The sequence below is a fragment of the Callorhinus ursinus genome, unplaced genomic scaffold, assembly GCF_003265705.2.
Source record: "Callorhinus ursinus isolate GAN/ISIS: 27379988/994484 unplaced genomic scaffold, GSC_fseal_2.0 scaffold8, whole genome shotgun sequence".
Classification (NCBI taxonomy): Eukaryota; Metazoa; Chordata; class Mammalia; order Carnivora; family Otariidae; genus Callorhinus; species Callorhinus ursinus.
This window is the reverse complement of record NW_027397070.1, coordinates 53,710,251-53,725,099: the sequence shown is the minus strand read 5'-3', so window position 1 is coordinate 53,725,099 and position 14,849 is coordinate 53,710,251.

The following is a 14,849-nucleotide window of genomic DNA, read 5'->3' as shown; positions in this document are numbered from 1 at the left end:
TCCTTCCTTCCTTCCTTCCTTCCTTCCTTCCTTCCTTCCTTCCTTCCCTAACCTTTCATCCAGTGAGTGTCACCTGGGACTAGTTTGCCTGCCAGGCGACAATTGGCATATCTGGAGATATTTTTGGTTATCACACGGGGAAGGTCGCTACTAGCATTTGCATGGGAAAGGTCAAGGATGCTCCTCAACATCTTACAATGCACGGGACAGTGCCCCATGACAAAGAACTACCCAGCTCAAAATGTGAATAGTGCTGGAATTAAGAATCCCAGCATTTTGTCTAATCTTGACTAATTGTTAAAATGCAGATCATTGCTTCCATTCAACTATGTTTTTGTTTTCTCTTTCTTCTGCTATATGCCACTTTCTCAAACCTAACAGAAAATTGAAAATTATGAATGCATTGGGAAAATAAAGTTGAGAAGCACAGAGGAAAAAAAAAAGAAAAGACTGATTTCATTTTCTCCTCATTTTGCTTATCCAAAGATCTAACTCAATTGAAAAGAGAGATGGTATGAGGGTGTTAAATTAGACAAACAAACAAAAAAACAGAAAAAGTAGCTAGAAGTAAATTTAGAAAAATACATTAGAAACATTTTCTTCAAATAAGAATCTGAAAAAATTACCAAATTTATACATTTTACATTTTAGAGAATCAGTAAGATTCTGCCCTAGAAGATAAACCGGCTTCAAATCCTAGGCCTACCAATTAATTATGTGCTCTTTCTACAAATCTCAATTATCTCAGATGTTGAAAGGTTGTAAACAGTCTGTCTCAGGGTTGGGGGATGATTTGCAATATTACATGCAATATTCTAACAAACCCTACACCTGACCCAGTGTAGGCCTTAAGAACTGCAAAAACTTTCAGCACAAAATGATCCCATCTAAACTTCTGAACCAAGAGACTTAACCAAACTTCTAGCATGGCTTCTAGAAGTATAAGGCCATGTTCCTAGAATGACCCCAGACTTCACGTAAAATGTCTACCTGAAGAAGTTCAACCCTGCCAAGTGGATTTGCTGTTTGTTCCAGCCAAAACCTGGTAATAGGCGGATAGGCCCCAAAACCCCTCTTAGACACTTTAGAAAACTTGCACTGATAAATCCCTTCTCTGCCCCTTTGAACTGTAAATCTCTTACTACCCAGCCCTGTCTTCCCAAGACCTAGAGGTAATCTCTTTCAAATGTCAATATTCAGTAGATAGCTCTGGTGGGAGAGTAAGGGCCTAACTTCAGTGGGCACGTTGTTCTAATTTACACAACTACCTTCATCACAAAGACAGGAGAAGTTGGATAAGCACCAATTAGCAACCCAGACAACTGACTGACTCACGTGGAGAAGTTGGATAAGCACCAATTAGCAACCCAGACAACTGACTGACTCACATGGACCCAATCCCCCTCAATGAACCTGTGCCTTTCTTTTAGCACACTCCAGCATTTAAAAAGTCTTGTGCCCTTTGTTTTGGCGAAGCTGAGCTCAGTTAACTCTGTACTCTCTTCTGAACTACAGTAGTTATCACGGAATAAAATCTGCCTTACCACCTTTTACCCTTGTCCAGCTTTGTTTCTCTTGGACAGACCTGACAAGCAAAAACAGCAACAGGAACAGTAGTTGTCCAAATGTAGTGGTTTCCTACAACTCCCACGGGAAGAATAATGAAAGGATAATGAGATATCCATGAATGGGAATTTTCTTACAGAATATTGTTCTGACCATTAAAAAGAGAGAGAAAAGTCCAGTTAGCTAGGCTAAGGCTAGATATTGTATACATTTGTTTTCGAATGTATTGTCCATCAAAGATAACTCTGTACTGGTTACCACAATCTGATCAGAAAAACATTTTATGAAAAGTAAGCTGAATGACAAAAAGCAGATTCCTAAAATGATTATACTGATATGATTTCATTTATGTACTTTTATTAACATGACAAAATCACAGAAATAGAGAACAGATTAGTTGTTGCCTTTAACTAAGGAAGGAGTGGTAGGCTGAAAAGAAATGGTTATGTCTTTAAAAGAGCACCATGAGGGATTTTTGTTTTATTGGAAATGTTCTGTATTGACTCTATTAATGTCAATATCCTTGTGATATTGTATTACAGTTTTTCAGGATGTTATAGGGGGAGGGAGACAGAGCAGGTATTACAGTGGAATGACTGTATTATTTCTTACAACTGCATATGAATCTACAATTATCTTAAAATAAAAGTCAAAAGTTACGGTAACAAACATGTTCAGACCAAAAAAAAAAAGTGTTTGAACACCATTTTTTTCCAAATTAAAAAAAACAATTAAATCTATGATGATTTATAGATAACTTACCTTTACAACTAGATCTTAGGAATGTCGGGAGCCATGAGCAACAAAGGGGTTAATCGGGTAGAGCAAAGGCTCCCTGATCCCTTTGAACCATGGCCACCTAACTGCCCCCATACAAGAACATGTTGTACTGGCTAGCCTGAGTTGTTTATAGGCCAAGAAGACCACAGTGTTACTGATAGACCCTGAAAGATAGCGCACCTGGCCCTTTAAGGGCATAACGCGTAAACAAAACTGGGAAGAAACTATGTGCTTGAGGAATCTGGCCTTGAATCAGAAACACGGGACGGGACGGAGCCAGGAGAAGGGCAGAGAGGAACCTGTGGAACTTGTTTATGTCTTATTGTTATATAACCTAAGCCTATATAAAGTGTGTGAGAAAGAATAAAGTTGTTGCTCGCGGCATCCCCGTGGGCAACCCTCCTGTTCCCATACTTTTATGTTTCATTCTCTTACCCTCACCCCTGTTCGACCTTGCACGCGGGCCGTGGCATAGGAACAAATTAGTCGATGATCAATAGCTCTCTGATTCAGTAAAAATCTTTAGAGAAAAGCCAGATACAAACAGGAGCAGGAAACAAGTGGCAAACAGGGTTGAAATTTCAGTCAGAGGTGGATTTTCCCACTGATAATTTGACTTAACTCAGTAATTTTCCACATGACAACAAGGAAGGGAACCAAATACAGGGGACCCATGTAGGCAAATCACAGCCTAAAGAGGCCATGAATATCACACTCAATCTTAGTTACATCTGTTCTAAAATAGAAAATAGATGAATTTTCAGAGTGTCCTACTTAGAAGTGGTGGTGGAAAAAGAGATCATACACATCTTTTCTCCCACCTCTGCCCTTTCACTCCAAAACATCTAAACTTACAGACTCGATCTTAGAATTTGGTACAAGGGTTGATCACTTTAATGTAAGCAATACAGTTATATTAGGATGGGTTTAAGAGTCTAGTCCAGAATCCACTTTGAAAACTACTTTTACTCAATATACTACCATAGTCACTTATCATACCCAAAACTTTTGAAATCTAGGCGCTTAGGAAGGGCAGCCTGGATGGAAGAGGAAAGCAGGTTCGAGCAACAATCCATGAGTCATAGTAGTTCCAACTCACTAGTAGTTTGCTTTGAGACTTTGTATCTTTATTGATAAACTGAGAAGCCCAAACTCTTGACTTGAACATTCTTATTTTTAAAGTATAGGAATTTGAAGATTAGTGTTGGGGCCACTGGAATAGGAATAGAGACCTAAGCACACAATTGCAACTATGCACTTGACACAGACTTTTCTAAGAGCTAGACTGTCTCTATTTTCATCTTCATATTCTTCTATGATTTTCATTATAGGACTGTTTTCCAGGAAGGGAGTGAGGCAAAGAAATAATTGCAGATTGTGTAAAATTAAGTCTCCTTTTTAAATAAAGTAAATAAAATCTCATGCCAAAGATTAGAGTTTATAAAGATTAAAGGATGACGTATGGTCATCAATCTTTCCTTGGCTCTGCTTGCTAGCTTTTAAAATAATCTAGTAAACTGGATTTTTTTTTCAGTAAACTGAATTTTGTATAATTCTATGAATTAATTAATGTGTACCTAGTGGTTAATTTTAAAAAATATCTTTACATATGCTGCCTCATTGGATCCTCAATCCTACGGCAATAGCCAGAATCATGTGTGTGAGCAGACCATTGCTAATACTATCTGTTACAGATTAGGGATTGTTCACCTTTGTCTAATGGTATGGAGAGGCTTAGTAAGAAACAGGTCAAGAATTAAAGAGATTGTATAGGATAGAAATCACTGGTACTTTGAGTGATGGGGTTGGGGTCGGGGGGGAGGATTAAAAACCTGTTCAGAGTAAACTAAAATGGGAATGACAGATGAAACAATTGAAGCAGCTGGTGTAGACAAGCCTTTCATGGAGCTCTTCTTTAAAGGAGAGCAGAATAATTGCAGAGAGTGGGTAGAAGACAAGGAAACGAAGTAAGGGAACACTATTGCATCTTTGAATGCTGATGGGAATAATAAGGTAGAGGGGAAATGGACTGGTAATACAAAAGGTAGAAGAAATAGCTGGAAAACCCCTGGGAGAAGTAGATATTAGATAGATTATGAGTTTTCATTGCATATGTGGACATGGCATCTGTGCTGAGAAAAGGAGTTCAAGATCCAATAGAGTATGAGCAAAAGCAGAGAAAGAGAAGATTCTAGGGCCTTTCAGAGCTAGTAGGAGATGAGCGGTCAGATTTATTAGAGGAAATGTTCTCTCACCAAGCTTAGTTTCCTTTTAGAATGTTGTTTCCCATATAACAAAATCCTTCAGCCCAGTTAAAATGTTTCGGGAAGCTGATATAGGGGTGTAGTGGGATCCATTTAGTGGGAGGAGGGGGGAGGGGGGAGGTTCTACTGGCCTGGCACTTTGACAGTGGTATAACCATCCCTAGATCTGCCCTTCCCTGCTCGGTTTTGACTAACCATGCACTTTGAGGGGAGAGTAGAAGGTGTGCATGAGGAGGTCAGGGAAGACAGCTCCAAAACTTCACCAGTATTACTGAGCAGAACATGGACACTTGGTTAAGCACAATCCAATTTCTTGTCCAGAACCCAGCTTATCATCTGCTAGCAACATCCTCAAAGGCATTTAAAATGGAAAAGCTACAGGCATCAGGCTTTATACCATCATTATTCACAAGGGTTTCCAAAGGACCTAATACCTGCAGCACAATGTTAGAAATAGGCCAGTAGGGAATGATGTTCCTTAAAAGGAGGAATATGCTGCCCTACTCATTTCCCAGTATTCAAGGTATTATCCGTTCAGTTTACAACTTTAACCCATACATCAGCTGATACATATTCAACTCTTAGCAATCTCTGTATAATTGGTGAGGAATTACTTCATACTGTATAAAAATCCAAATCTCTTTCCAAATGTTTTTGTTTCCTTTCCAAGACTTATGATTTTATGGTCAAGGATCAGCAACAATCTATGGTACATTTGCTGTCTCTCATGCCCCTTTAGGGAAGGTATCACCCCCTCATCATTTTATACAAAAGTACACACACTTCAAAACTCCAGTGGTTTTAGGGACATTACTGTCTTTGAGGGACAGCAGGGCAGGGTAGGCCATGTGTGATATGACCCTCCTTTGTCCTCACTGGAGTCTTCTCTTCATTTCCTTCCTCCCTACTTCGTCTATATTCTGTTAATACCCTTCCTCCCTCCCTGAATGCCCCACATCCTGCATGTTCTTCTCCTCTGTGCAGAGTAATTACTCCCCACTCAGAAATCTTAGCTTAAGTTCACTTTCCCCCAGCAGACTTATTAAGCTATTTTCTCAATAAAGAAGACATTTTCACACTCACCTCCAAGACCACATAACTTTCCATCTTGTTACTCAACTGTTCCCAAGATACTATCCTCAGTGCCTTCAGTTACTGTGACTTGCAGCTCTTCTCAGGTCAAATGTAATGCAAAGAATCAGGAAAAAGAAAGGATCATATGTCTCTGTCTTTTTCTTCCTCTGGAACATTATGCTTCATACAGCCTCTCCACAGGTAGAGAGCACAGTGGCCATTCAAGTCTCACTGGAAATTCCAAGTGAGGAGTCTGATTGGCCTGCCCAGGTCAGAGGTGCATGCTGGATCTCATTCTGAGCAGTCTAGGGGATGGGTTATAGTGGCTGGCTGGTCCTGGCTCACTTACCCCATGTATATAGCTGTGGGATGTTGGGCACCATGATGGACTGCTCCACTAGAACACAAGAAATGGGGAAAGATCAAGTGGAAAAAAGAAATGTCATTGTTATGGGCGCCTGGGTGGCTCAGTCGTTAAGCGTCTGCCTTCGGCTCAGGTCATGATCCCAGGGTCCTGGGATCGAGTCCCACATCGGGCTCCCTGCTCAGCGGGAAGCCTGCTTCTCCCCCTCCCACTCCCCCTGTGTTCCTGCTCTCACTGTCTCTCTCTGTCAAATAAATAAAATCTTAAAAAAAAAAAAAAAGAAATGTCATTGTTAGGAAAAAATAATAAAGAATGATTACAGGTTTCTCTTGCTATCCGAAAGTAGAGCACACCTATGAAAACTTTTATAAGCAGAAATGATGTAAAGCAAAGAAGACATCACCCTTCATTTACATGATAAAAATATTGAGCATTCCCAGACCCACAAAAGATCCTCTTTTAGATCTTTCTGATACCTTAGGACACATCCTGCTACCCGATGCACAAAATGAATCAAGAGAAAGCACAGATGCTCACAGACACAGTTCAAAGCTCTGGCGGCTGGAGGTTGAGATGCTGGTGTAGTTCCGAGAAGGAGCCTGGTGGCACCACTTTTGCTGCGGGGGTGTTCATGCCGCCTCTGTCACAGCTCACTGCAAAACAAAGGCTGAACGCTACTTTTGCTTTTTGCCTTTTTTGTAAAATCAAAAATACTCTTTGGATTTTCTTTTGGTTAGCGAAAGCAGGTAATGATGAAGTCTTTCGTAAAAGCGAAGTGGTATTAACACCAACTTCCACAACACGGGGGATGCCTGTAGATAAAAAGTATAGTTACCAGAATTAAGATAATGAAGCAAATTTGCCCTCATTTACAAAACTTACAAAAGAGGCTAGAACTTGCTAAAGTACTAAAAACATTTTATATGTGTAAATGTAAATAAAAATATACATATATATGCATACTATCTTCTACACATTATATATGTATATTATATATATATTACCATATATATAATATACATCCATACAATCTACTATACATATATGTTATGTGTATGTGTTTCTTTCTAATTTCTTTCTAATATACAAATGTATATTTCTCTACTTAAACATTTGAAAATTCTAAAGACCCTAAGGCATTTCCAAGGAGAAGTACAAAAGACCTTGAGCAGATACTTGCCATTTCTAACTATGCTGTAGTCCTCTGAAACAAGTTAGCAACTCAGATTTCTATGTCTTTGAGCACTTCTAGAAAATCCCGTTTAAGAACATTGTTTCCTCTTTATAGCCCTTTGGCTGAAAACAAATTGTAATAGAAAGAGTGACCTGTGTGTGCATTTCTTACTTATGATGGTATATATGAAAGCCAGAGGAACAAGGGCAACATCCTCTGTGTTCAAACCTTTACCTTCATTATTCTTATTATCTTTAGCAAAGAATGGCTCTTGCCAGAGTCATACCCCTGCCTTTAGCCAGGAGCAAGTAGAGATTTTGAGATTAGCAGCTGAGATAATACATGATAGTCAGTTCTTTACCTCAGTGGGTTTATGTAAGACTGAAGAGTGATGGCAGTTGCTGTATTAAGTGTTTTTGGGCAAAGCCAAGGTCATTACTAAGGGCATTAATGCTACTGGAGGAATCCCAGCATGTTCTTTGTCTGTCCGATTAGCCCGGATGTGTGTGTGTGTGTTGCTTTGTCTGCTTTAAATGAATTGCAAGATTCTTTTGGAAGGGAAACAAAGGGGAGAAGAAATTATAGAAGGGAAGGATGCCACTTGAAAGTGGAAAGTTGAACTAAGGATTGAATTGCCTTTCATTTTATTCAGTTATTTATTCATTTAATCATTGTGTTATTAAATTTACCTTATTAACTGTGCTCTTCTTAGTGAAGTTTTGCTCAGTAGCAGGTAATGTACACAGTGATGGGAAAATATTGCTAAGTAGATAACCTTGGTTTTTCACTTATGGACCCCTCTTTGGCACCTGGGTACAAGTTAGGTTTTTTTACGTCACCAGTTGCTGAAGGTGCTTTGCCATCCTCTCTGGGCCACCCTATAGTTCCAGCTACCAAAAGTGATACCAATGTTGGGCACCCCAAAGCCTGGCACTGTAGTGCTTCTATTAGGTGTATCACCTGGTAAATACATTTATGAACATAACAAGAGAGATTCGTAGTTAGGACACATGGCCTGTAGAGACATGGAGCAGTGCATTTCATAGATGTACTCCTGAAATGGCTTTTACTATTGGGGTTGAGTTTTGGGGTCTAGTCTCTGCTTCCTAACAGTAGGAAGGGATAAATTGATTGGTTAAAAAGAAATGAAATGAAGTGCTATGCTCTTAGTTTTTAAGGGAAATAAAAAATCCATGTTCCTTTAAAATAGAAAAGGGGGCATCTGTCTTTGATTTTTCAATGCTAACTTAATGCTAATACCCACATCATACTCAACGTGACCCTAGCAGATGTTTGATAATGAATTTGCTTAGAAATTCATCCCAGAAAGTAAAGTCTGCAGGGGAAATCCAAGAGCCTGGCATGTAGAAGCTAGCTTCAAATCAGCCCAAAGCCTGATTGCACACTTGCACTTGTACTGAGGTTTCCACTGGCCAGTTACTAAAAATATGAGTCATAGAGAGCCAGACACCTCCTTGATGCCAGCCTCTCTTTAGTCTTGCCACAGGCACCAATATAAACTGTACCCTTTACTGAGGGTTTGATACAATTAGAAACAGTATTGAATCTAAGGAAACCATGCCTAAGTAACTTTCTGTTCATAAATTAGCTTAAAAATTTTACATTCTGCTAAATTTTGTATAATATGAATGGCAGTTTTAAAGATTTATCAGCAAAGCCTTAGGGAGATAGGGAAACGGACAGGCTGGTTGTTGGCAGTCACATATGGATCGAAGCAACTATATAAAATAATAACAGTAATAATAATAATACAGTGAGCCCGTGACAAGCATTTCTGTAGAGCTTTGAATTTCAAGGAAATTTTACAATTTTTTTTTTCGAATTCAACTTTTCTGCTTCATGATTATGGGAGAGAATTAGGAAGTTATTGTTCCCCCAATTTTGAGATGAAAAATAATGAGACCCAGATATAGGAACAGATTTGCCTAATGTCATGGATCTATTGAACCTATGACTCTCTCTGGTTCTCTTTCCACCAAACACCCTACTGTACCAAAGTCAGAAACCAAAGGGCAAATTTGTTTTGCCCTCTTGCAGGCAAGACCAAGTGCATCATGAACCGGCAGAGATTGCTCTGAATGGCACTCACTCTCCCATGGTTTGGTTTAACACTAGAGCCACACACAGGTAGCAGGGCAGTGACAGGAATGAGAGCCCCCCAGTCAGATCAGCTGGGCTTCGTTCCCAACTTAATCCCCACCACCTTTAGTCAATTATTTTCCTTCTCCAAATCTCCATTTCCTCAAATGTGAGATGGGAAATATAATCACATTTCCCCCAAAAGCCTTTTGCAAGGATTTACTAATTGAGGCAAATAAAGCATTTGGCCCCATGCCTGGCATACTGTAAGCTCTCTACAAGTATTAGTGGTTGCCATTATCCTAGACACATATATTGCATTCTTGTAAATGAAAGAAATCTTTCCACATCCACACATTGTCTTTGGGATTTGCTCAGGTGGGAAGGATGCTTTCTTAGAAATGAGAACCACAGTATGTCTAAAAAAAAAAAAAGAAAATTAAAAAGAGGGGACTGCTTGAAATCCAGGATAGATATGCTTATTGTTTTGCAAAGTACTTTAGCAAGTCTTAAAATATAGACAATTCTGGAACATGGTAGAAGAAGAAAGCTAAAATGCACTTAATAATGAAGTAACAAGGATTATAATTCTTTCTTAGAAATGGAGTTGGAGACAGTGGTGTTGATGGAGGAGGAAATAGGAGGAGAAGAAAGATAAAAGAAAGATCCAATTAGACAACTGGAGAGAATTTCCCATAACTTATTGGCAAGTAGAAGGCTAAATAGGACAAAAGACAGTACAAGTTTGTCATTTTAGAAAGGGGGGCACCTGGGTGGCTCAGTCAGTTAGGCATCTGACTCTTGATTTCAAATTAGGTCATGATCTTGGGATCTTGAGATCGAGCCATGTTGGGCTGCGAGCTCAGCGGGGAGTGTGCTTGAGATTCTCTCTCCCTTCCCTTTGCCCCTACCCTCCTGTTCTCTCTCTCTTTCAAATAAATAAATAAATCTTAAAAAAAAAAAAAAAGACTGAGGTACTTTAGGGCAGTGATTTTTGAGACTTGTTACCTTTTTTGGACTGTTTACATGTCTCAGTACAGGTCTGTTTCATGAATCACCCATGTGCTAGCGTGCATTGTGCAAAAGCAGGGAGCAGAGACATCAAATGGGGAAGGCAGTGGTGTGGGAAGGAAGGAAGGCAGAAACCGCTGGAGGCTTCCCACCAATGAAGGGCGGAAACTCATGGGGCCAGTTGCTGCAAACGTGCACACCCATCTGAGCAGGCTCCTGGATGTCCGGGGTGCACGGAACGCAGGAATTACAGGAAATAATGACCCCAGAAGACCAGAGGAGGTGGAGATGTCTGAATTATGCACACACAAGGTACACACATTCATTAAAGTGTGCATATCACATATTTCATACAGTTCTCACACAATTTTTACAGGAATTCATGTTTTATGTCTATTGTTTTTAGTTTGCTCAATTCATTAGGTCCTTTATTATGCCAATTGACAAAAGCAGAAGCATTAGGAGGCAAAAAAAATGTTATTTGTTTCCCAAAGTTGTTTGTTCCCTCTGGATTTAAAGGAACACAGTGGCCAGAGTTTCACGTTGCTTTCTAGACTTTATATTACTCTCCTTTACTACCGGATCAACCCTTCTCTACAGTTGTGTGTTGTGACACTTAAGAAGTGGCACTGTGGATGAATAGGAAAGAATGGAGCAGCTCAGCATCTCCCCTCCTTCTACTTTCTCCTGGAGAGCTTATCCAGTGAGCCCAGATCTCTAACTGGGCTTTCACGGCAGCTGCCAATGTGCCTGGTTTCTAGAGACTTCTGATTCCTCATAGGGTAATAGTTAAAGGCCCCACAGAATCTGCTGCAAAATGCTAGTCTCATTTATGTTAAATAAAGCATCGCAATCTGATGGCTTTTTAGAGATCAAAGCTACAGTTTTCATCAGGCGGACTTAACCTATAGAATAGTGTCACTGAAATGCCTGAATTGTTTTGCTCTAGGAGCCATGAAATGTTGCACACTATTGACACTATGATCTTTATTAAATTATAACATGTTTCACGGATTGCTTACACTAATAAGGTCCGTAGTCTGCATCAGATAATTTGCCCAGGACATGGTAGGAATTATCACTCACTACAACCCTGTGAGGTATGAGCTAATACTTGCCCCATTTTAGCGATGATGAAACGAAGGCTAGCAGGTATGAACTCATTTTCTTAAGGCTGCATCACAGGGACGTGGCAGAATCCAATTCAGAACCTGTGTTCTTTACCACGACTCTGAACTGTGGAGCAAACCTGAACAGTAATGTCACCTGTCAATTCAATCTCACTCTGTGCTTGTAGAAGTTGCCTCCAGAGAGAAGGTGTCACCTTCATTCCTGGGACCCAGATGCAGTACCTTACCCCTCTGTTCCTGCTGAAGATCAGAAAAGAGGGAGGAGGTGGGAGCTGAAAAGCCCCACATGCAATTTCATCTATCTGACATGCCAGGCCAGGCTGTATTGCGTGTCACTCCACATCAGGCAGAAAGCGAGGCCGAATTAAATCCATCTGTCAAGACACCCAGATTTGCGGCAAGTAGAGATGCTCTTTACTCTTTATGTGAAAGCTCTGATTGAAAAGACAAAAAGAATTTAATCACTCACTCTACACTTCTGCTCTGGTAGCTCCAAAGTTTTTGACTTGCCTTCTCCCCTTGCCTGCCCCCTTTCTTTGGAAAGCCAACATGTGCTTTGTTTGGGATAAGCCCTCCCAGCTAAGCTTCAATAATTGGATTACTCGCACGCTCTGTGAGTAGCTCTTGTAAGTCAGCAGTTTATGGAGCTGAGCAAACAGACAGGTGCTGGACCAGAAAGGGCACACTTTTCCAGGGTTGGCTCGGGGTCCTCACAATGCTTTAAAGTTTGATGGTCCGAAGCGGAAATGCCAGTGCAAACTGCAGGTGATGAAAAAGGACAGTTTAGGGGTGCCAGGCCCTCGGGCAGAGGGACACAGAACCAGAGGGCAAACATGCAGTTGGAGGACTTGTGGGTTTTTGCCCGAATCTCTCTGAATATCCAGTGAGATTAAGATCAGGAGATTATGGAAATACATTACCAGAGGCAAAGCAGGCTTCTCTTAGCACGACTGACTCAAATCAGTGCCCGGGTTTGGGCGACCTCGGTAAAATCTGACAGTGTAAATAACTATTTGTCACAAGTCATTAACCGGCTCTGTTGTTGAACTAAAAGAAGCAGAAGTAGGGGCCATTCATCTAAACGAGACTTCTCTGTCTGGGACAAAGTGGGAACCCCTGAAAAATTGTTGACGTTGATGAACCAAAAAGTGAAGTGAGTCACTCCATTTCTGCACATGGAAACTCATACAATTCTTAAAAGGTCCCTGCTCCCATGTCTAGGTGCCACTGCCGTTATTGAACTGGAAGCTAAGACAGGCTGGGTTTGTGCATCTCAGGTGGATTCAGGACATCTCTTACAGAAGTTTTCACCTTGTATAGCTTTGTAATTATGTATTGCTTCCCCCCGCCCCCATGAGACAATGATATGAGTTCCTCTTACACACGGCTGCATCTTTTATCCATCTTATTTCCCTGGTGTCCTGTATTGTTTTGTAGACAAAGTACTGAGTAAATACTGTGTATTAAGTGACATGAAAATGACAATCATTTTGGGGGCATCTTTTTCAAAAGGGCCTTCCATAGGTAGTCTCCAATCCTTACAGCATCCCTTCAAAATAGCGGTGTTCTGCATTTTACAAGACAAGGAAATTAAGCTAACGCATTAAGCGGGGTGCAGAAGGCTATATAGCTCCTAAGAGGCATAAGATAGAAGTCCATCTGAGGTCAGAACCTAAGTTTTTCCAGAAGGAAGTTAGAATGATGAAGAAAGAAAGGAAAAAAGAGTCCAAAACGTTCAATTGCTAGAAAACCCTGCTGTGGCTGTCTGCAAAACATTTAACCTCGACTGCCTCGGTTGTATTTCTGTAAAATGTGAGAATTGCCCATTGCCTATAGGTGACAGCTAAATTAGGTGACCTCCTGAGGCCATTTCAGCTACAGAAAAATAAATTTTTAACCATTGTTATTCTTGGATTAACATGAAGTGTTGTTGAAGACAATATTGAAATGTTTTTCATTTTCCAAGAGAATTATCCTGTGGTATAAACATGCTGTAAATAGCTCAGTTTGTTTTCTGGTCTAAATATTTTAAACACATTTTTTTAAAGATTTTATTTATTTATTCATGAGAGACAGAGACAGAGAGAGAGAGAGAGGCAGAGGGAGAAGCAGGCTCCCAAGGAGCAGGGAGCCCGATGCGGGACTCGATCCCAGGACCCTGGGATCATGACCCGAGCTGAAGGCAGATGCTTAACCATCTGAGTTACCCAGGCACCCTAAATATTTTAAACACATTTAACTGAAACTTAGAATTCTCTAAGGTAGCACCAGGTGACTCAAGAGATCTGAAGCTGGTGGACAAAAGCTCTAGGAAGCCTGCTTTCTTGAACACATTCTTCTTGTTGGCAATTAAACATCAGTGAAGATAGAGAGTTGAGAATGACCAAGTTGAAATGACACAGAAGCAGATTGTCAGATTCCTATTTTCCAGGTACAGAATCATCAGTTTTGAGTAAGGACCAAATAAAAATAGAGGAGCGCTAGTGAAAGGAGCTTATTTTTCTTTCTTTTAGGAGATAGGCAGATCTTATCTTTCTTTTAGGAGACAGGCAGATCTTAGGCGAGAGTGTCTGATCACGAAAGGCAGGGGTCAGGAAAGAGGTGAGGCACAGAGCTCAGTGGAAATTGCCTTCAGGACCAAGTTCAGATCAGTTGAAGAGAAGTGATGAGAAGAATGTAGCTCAAATCTCATTAGAACACTGAGGTCTGGTAGTTGGTTCACCTGTTGAATGACGGGGCTCTACCTAATGGCTCCATTCTTCACTCTTTTATTCTCCTTTGAAACCCTTGCAATCTCTCTTCCACCCCTATCATTCTAATGGGAGTTCTGTCTTCAAGATTACTCTAATAATTGTAGTTGAAAACTGCAAAATATCCTGTAGGGCAAAGAATTTATACTGCTCCATGTTCCCTAGTAAACATATACATATTTGTTAAATAAATGAATTTAAAAAATGGAGGAAGTAGACAAAGAAAAATGCAAAAAATGCCAAAGTGCGACAGAATGAATTTACTTCCCAAGATATACATTTCTGCAACAGAAGTCATGTGGAAGATTCTGTGGCTGCAGAAAGTTAAAAGTTATCCTATCACTGCCTGAAAAGCTTAAAATCAAGTCATAGTTACAAGGCCGTCGACCCACTCTTATTTCTTTCATTGCTTATTCTGAATCAGATGAAGATATGTCTTCTGCATGCATGATTACAAGTGCAGGATGGAGCCTGGGGGAAAAGAACTAAGTTGGGTGCAGGACTAAATCTATGTGTGTGGGGAGATGTGATGTCACAGTTCTGCAGGTGCCAGGTTGTGTTGCACAAAGAGCCATACAGTTCAGGTCAGGAAACCTCCTTTGTCTTGTTATCCACACTATCTGCAACGCCAAGCAT